At 42.9% G+C, this 7,138-nt stretch overlaps 1 pseudogene; it reads right to left on the bottom strand.

The window, feature by feature from the left end:
* Positions 1-460: 460 nt before the first annotated feature.
* Positions 461-579, bottom strand: LOC145393123 (5S ribosomal RNA; annotated as a pseudogene).
* Positions 580-7,138: the final 6,559 nt, after the last annotated feature.

The following is a 7,138-nucleotide window of genomic DNA, read 5'->3' as shown; positions in this document are numbered from 1 at the left end:
GATGTGAACTATTAACTTTCCTTGGAGGGCAGCCCAACTGATGCCTTCCAAAGTACTAAACTGATGGTGTACTGAACTGTCTAAACTCAGCAACAACTACACCACTCAGAGACTGACCCAGTTACAATACCGACATTGTCCACATAATACAACTCTCAAACAATGCTGTCAAAGTAATGCTGCTGCAACATTGTAATTTATTTACTCACCACTTGCACCTCATTATCAGAACACAAACAATTCTTCAACATCATAAAATTTCCTAAGAGTAAAAAAGGAACAAATAGGATGTCTTGTATGATCAGGGTGTACAGGGATATATGATGTGACCAGTAGCTATGCAAAGGAGGGCCAATTGCCAGACGCCATGTATCCCAGACGGGGTGGCCAAGGGATTAGAGTTAATTGTTTTACAGGGAGGGGCACTAATCCTCCACCAACCCCACTTGACACGTAGGGATACCAACAGCATCTGGTGTTCCCAGGCGGTCACCCATCCAAGTACTAACCAGACCCAACGTTGCTTAACTTCGCTGATCGGACGGGAAGCGGTGTACTCAACGTGGTATAGCAAAGGAGGGCACAGTATGAAAAAAGTGTACTGGAGAGAAATGCTGTATAATAATATGTAGTATGTCAGGAGCTGTATAATTATGCTACCATAAACACAGTAAAGATAAGACCACAAAAGAATGGGATATAAGTTTGCTAGATGGAGTGAGTGAGTGATAAAGGTTTGGCACAAAGGCCAGGCACTACGTCCGATGTGGTCATTCAGCGCCATTTGCTAGTTGGACACAATTTTAGAAATGTACAAAAATGTTCCTGTCTTTTTTTTTTTTTTTTTATGTGAGGAAGAAGGAACCAAAGGCCATGAGCCTGCAATAACTGTTCCCTCCAAGAGAAAAAGAAAATACAAGAGAGAGCCAAATTCAAGATCCGATAATTTCGAGATGCCTGAACACACTGCGTTTGAAAGACTGGAGATCATAGGAAGCCGGAAATACGGACAGAGGGAGACCGTTCCAGAGTCGACCTGTTACATTAATGAAAGACTGAGAGTAACGGTTAACTCTTGTTTTAGAGAGGTGGACAGAAAAGGCATGACAGTTTGCTGCTAGACGGGTGCTATGCACCCGTTGTAGAAGTGGAGGAATACATGCAGGCAGTTCAGAGGAGCAGTGACCATTGAAGTAGAGATAGAAGAGAGATAAAGATGCAACAGTGCTGCGAAGAAACAGAGGTTGAAGGGAGTCAGTAGTAGGAGGAGAGTTAATGAGACGAAAAGCCTTTGACTCCACCCTATTGAGAAGAGCTGTATGTGGGGAACCTCCCTATACATGAGAGTTGTACTCCACACAGGGGCAGTTAAAACCCTTGTATAGTGTCAACAATTGTGCAGGGGTAAAGAAGGAACGGAGTCAGCTTAGCACACCTAATCTCTTAGAAGCAGATTTTACAAGAGATGTAATATGATCTTTCCAAGAAAAGTCCCGAGCAAATGAAACCCCAAGCATGTTCAAGGATGATGCAGGATTAAGCTGAATATTATTAAACATTAGTGGGTACACCTGTGGAAGATTCTGTTGGGTTGATAGGTGTAAGAACTGAGTCTTTGATGCATTAAAAACAACAAGATTATTTTTACCCCCGTCAGAGATACGAGCCAAGTCAGACATTAGGTGTGCCATAGCCTCATCCCTTGTTTGTTGAAGTAATTGTTGAGATGGATGCTGTGGGAAACGAATGGAAAGGTGAAGGGTGGAGTCATCAGCGTATGAGTGGATAAGGTTAGATGTACAGCTTAGAAGGTCATTGATGAATAAAAGGAAGAGAGTTGGTGATAGGACAGAGCCCTGAGGAACACCACTGTTAACAGATCTAGGAGAAGAATGATGGCCGTCTACAACAGCAGCTATAGAACGACCAGAAAGGAAGCTAGAGATGAAGGCACAGATAGAAGGAGAGAAACCGTAAGAGGGCAGTTTGGAAATTAAAGATTTATGCCAGACTCGATCGAAAGCCTTTGAGATGACAAGTGCAATGGCAAAGCTTTCACCAAAGTCCCAAAAAGAGGATGACCAGGAGTCTGAAAGGCAGGTGAGAAAATCGCCAGTGGAGCGTCCCTGATGGAAGCCCTACTGACGATCAGAAAGATGGTTGTGATAGGAAAGATGCTTTAAAATTCTTCTATTAAAAATTGACTTGAAAACTTTTGAGATACAGGATGCTAAAGCAATTGGATGATAGTTAGAGGGTTGGGAATGGTCACCTTTCTTTGGGATTGGCCGAATGAGAGCAAACTTCCGGCAAGAAGGAATGATACAAGTTGACAGACAAAGGCGAAAGAGTTTGCCTAGGCAGGGTGTAAGCACAGAAGTACAGTTCTTGAGAACAACAGGAGGGACTCCATCAGGCTCATATGCCTTGTTAGTACTGAGGTCTGTGATGGAAGAAAATACATCAGCTGAAGAAATTTTAATGACAGCCATGAGGAAGTCAGAGCGGGGAAGTGATGGAGGAACAGCACCAGAATCGTCTAGGGTGGAATTGGAGGAGAAAGTCTGAGCAAAGAGATCTGCTTTATCAGTAGAAGATCCATCCATCCATCCATCATCCAATCCTACATTGCCCCATGAGGAAATGGCTACAAAACCATCAGAGTTGAAAAGAGGAGGGAAGGAAGATGAGGTAAAGTTGTTAGAAAGGTTTTTGGCAAGGTGCCAGAAGGAGCAGGAAGAATTCGAGTTGGAGTCTGGTAACACTTTGATGATAAGGTGGCTCAAATAGCTCATGACACCACAGATGGCTCAATATTAACCCCTTCAATCCGGTGATGCTTTTTAGTTATATTCCTGATAAACACCAAAAATTTTTCTTCACAGTACACAACTTTGTACTGTTCATTAGCAGTACAGTACAGAGCTCTAACAAACAATCTCCTGAGAGTAACTGATTCATTGTGTGGATGAGAGTGTAGAAGCTGCAGTTAAGGAGAAAAGACACCTTTTCTGGGAATGGGAAAGAGGCAATAACAAAGAGGAATACTTGGCCGAAAAATGTAGGGCTAGAAAAGAGGTATACAGGGCAAAATCTGAGTCTCAAAGACTCTTACTGGATAACCTAAATGGTGCTGAAAGGAAAAACATGATTTTTAAAGTGGCAAATCAGACGAGGAGGGAAAACAGGGGTATCATAGGTGAAAAGTCTGTGAAGAATGATGAAGGAAAGGTAGTGGTGCACAGCGAGGGTAATAAAGACGCCTGGAAAGTGTATTATAACTGGATGCAATACGAGGAGTTTGACTGGAACAGGGAAGATTTGAAGCCAGTAGATCCAGCATCTGGTCCTTGGCTTTTGATGCTGCTACTGTGAGCAAGGCAATAGGCAGGATGCAGGTGGGGAAGGCGGCAGGTGTGTCTGGGTTGACTGCTGAAATGCTGAAGGCCTCAGGAGATACCGTACAGGAGTGGGGTTAATTACTGATTTGATAAATGCGATTATATATGAGCATGTTGTCCTTGATGATTAGCTGAACAGTGTGATTATAAATGTGTAAGAGTGGAAGGGTGATGCCCTGGGAAGGGGAAATTATAGAGGCATGAAACTTATGGCCCAGATAATGAAGGTAATGAAGAAAGTTTTAGAAGGTGTGAAAAGCAAAAATGTGAATATTGGTGAGATGCAGTTTAGGTTTATGCCAGGCAAAGGGACAACTGATTCCATTTTCACTGTTGAACAGCTTCAGGAAAAATACATGGGAAAGAAAAAGGATGTGTACTTTGTTTTTGTTGATATGAAGAATGCCTTTCACAGAATCCCCTGGGAGGTGATGAACTGGGCAATGAGAAAGCTTGGGAGTGAGATGTGGCTGGTTAGAGTGGTTATACCTATGTCTAGGTATGTGGATGTTTGCACCCATGTGAGAGTAAATGGAGATGAGTGATGAGTTTTCTGTGAATGTTGGTGGCATCAGGGATCAGTCTTGAGCCCTTTGTTGTTTATCATGGTGCTTGAGGCCCTTTTGCTTGACGTCAGAAATGGACTCCAGCGGGAGACGATGTGTGCCGATTATTTGGTATTGACTGCACAGAATGAAAGGAAGGCAGAGGAAAGATTTTGGAAATGAAGAGATGGTATGGAGCACTTTGGGGGAGGCGGTGGCTGAATCGGTACAGAGGCAGCCTGCAGTCCTGATGGACCCAGGTTCGAATCCCGGCTGGAGCAGGGAACAGTTTAAGGATTTGAATTTCATAAAAAGCAGACTTTCCTGATATACCATATGACCCACCGACATGTCGTAAAAATACCCCCGCTAATACCAATACACCAGTCCTGTATGAGACAGCCCTAGCATGTATTCAATATGGACGATGGGTGTTAGTGCTGAAGTGGTGACATGTGGAGGTGTAGGAGGACTACTGGGCCTTGAGATAGGCTACTGCCCTCGAGATATAGGCCCTGAAGCCTTTGCCCAGAGTAAAAAAAAAAAAAAAAAAGGGGGGGGGGGGGGGCTTGAGAGTAAATGCAGATAAAACAAAGATGATGGTACCTAGGGCTGGTGGTGATACTGTCAAAAAGAGGGAGAGCAGCCATGTGCAGTTTGCCACAAGAGCACGGGACATATCATCTTGTGCGGCATATGTGATAAGTGGATGCATAAGAGATGTAGTGGTATTAGAGGCAGACTGCAAGATATTGCTGACTTCATGTGTGTGTGGTGAGTCAGGGAGAGCATATGGAGATTGTATGGTGTGATAGGACTGATCTTGAAGTTGAGTCTCTCGAGTATTTGGTAGAGTTTTGTTAGTTGGAAGACATATTATGTGATGGAGGTGGGGCTGGAGCTAGCTCTGTGGCATAAGTGAGAAGTGGCTGGAAGAAGTTCAGAGAGCTGTTGCCTCTCCTGACACTGAGAGGGTTCTCCCTCCGTGCTAAGGGATCTCTGTATGCAGCATGTGTTAGGAATGTGATGCTGTATGGTGGTGAGACCTGAGCAGTAAAGGAAGAGGATATTTGCAGGTTCAAACATACAGAAATGACAACGATTAGGTGGATGTGCAGTGTGTCCTTCAATGTGAGACGTGGGGGGGGTAGGTTCATGATAGAAGAGTTAAAAGGTACGATGGGACTGAAGAGTACTGGTACTGTGATAAGGAGAGGTAGACAGAGATGGTTTGGGCATGTGAAGAGAATGAGGGATGACAATTGGGTGCAGAAAGTAAGAAGTGTTAATATTTGGGGTAGGGTTGTGAAAGGCAGACCAAAAAAAGGACCTGGGACGAGGCCATTGAGGGTGACCTCAGGAATACAGGACTGAACAAGGAGGCTGCCAGAGATCTAGCAACATGAAAAGCCACCATTAGGCGACAAAGGCCAATCCATGCAAGCATTGGAGCCTTTATACATGGAACAAAACAAAACAAAAAGAAGTGCAGATGCTTAAATGATGTGAAAAGAATTTAGTTTCCCACACAGAAGTATAGATTTCTGGAACAGTTTGGAAGAGAGGGTTGTGCAACCAACAAACATCTGTTTGTTTTAAAGCAAACAGGATAATTTAAGATATGAAGATATGACATCTAGAGCTTAGCCCAAAGCCTGTATACTTTAACTAGGTAAATACATTGTCTACACAGTATTTGTGTGTGTGTGTGTGTGTGTGTGTGTGTGTGTGTGTATTTACCTATTTGTATTTACCTATTTGTAGTATACAGGAATTGAGCAATGCTCGTGTTGTCCTGTCTCCATTTCCACATTTATCAAGTCTACCTTTACACACATGAATGTTTTTCTCATACACCACCTCATTGTCTAAGTCGTTCCAAATATTTAAGTATTTACCTAATATACCTAATTGTGATATACACGGAATGTACTATGCTCGTGGGTTTCCGTCGCTGTTTCTCAGTAAGTCGAATTTAACTTTAAACTTGTTTAAGTTTTTAGACTGGACGATCTCTTTGTCCAGGCTATTCCATAAGTCTATACTTCTGTAAGGAAGGCTATATTTCTTGATATCCTTCAAGCAGCTTGACTTTTTCAATTTCATTCCATGTCCTCTTGTTGCTCTCTTATCCGATACAAACAGATCTTCTTTGTCAATTTTATCTACTCCCACCATGGTCCCGAACACCGCAATCATGTCTCCCCTCTTTCTCCTTTCCTCTAACGAAGGTAAATCCAGTTTTTCCAGCCTCTCTCTGTATGACAGGTCTGTCAGACTGGGGACCATCTTGGTTGCTGTTCTTTGTATTCTCTCAATCTTGTTTATATCTTTCTTTTTGTGTGGGGACCACACTACTGCTGCATATTCTAACCTGGGGCGGATCATGGCCACTATCAATTTTTTCATCATTTCCTCATCCATATAATGAAATGCTACTCTTATGTTAGTCAAGAGTTTATAAGTCTCTCCAACTATCTTGTTAATGTGCTTTTCTGGTGACAAACTATCTTGGACCAGCACTCCCAAATCTTTCTCTTCTCTCCTTTTTGTGATTAATTCATTACCCAAAAAATAATTCAGTGATGGTCTCCTGGTACTTTTACCCATTTCCAATATTTTACATTTCTTTACATTAAATTTCATTTCCCACGTCCGGCTCCAATTGTGTATCCTATCTAAATCCTCCTGCAGTATTTTACAATCCTCCTCAACCTCTATCTTCCTCAAGATCTTTACATCATCAGCAAACAGACTTGCATAACTGTTCACTCCATCTACCATATCATTTACGTAAATCAGGAACATTACTGTGTGTGTGTGTGTGTGTGTGTGTGTGTGTGTGTGTGTGTGTGTGTGTGTGTGTGTGTGTGTGTGTGTGTGTGTATTTACCTTATTGTATTTGTGTGGTAGGTGGGGGCGCTTACCATCCACTCACTCTATGTAGTGCTGCTCTCGGCTGTCTGCCCAGTCCTCTCCTCCATCCTTCTTTCCTTCCATCTTGACTTTACACTCCCTCTTCTGTCTTTCATTCCTTCATTCTTTCCTCTTCCTTCTGCTTGTGGGTGACTCTAACACTGAGTGACAAGCCAAATGGTTTCCTGTACACCAGGAAACCATTTACAACGCTGGGTGGTAACCACATAGCCAAATTTTGGAGCCTGGCGGTTTAGTGGGTAATTATTGTGCTCC

Source organism: Coenobita brevimanus, chromosome 23 (genome assembly GCF_032717465.1).
Source record: "Coenobita brevimanus isolate Jiangsu-jjx chromosome 23, ASM3271746v2, whole genome shotgun sequence".
Classification (NCBI taxonomy): Eukaryota; Metazoa; Arthropoda; class Malacostraca; order Decapoda; family Coenobitidae; genus Coenobita; species Coenobita brevimanus.
The sequence above is the reverse complement of the archived record's forward strand: the minus strand, read 5'-3'. Positions and strand labels throughout refer to the sequence as shown.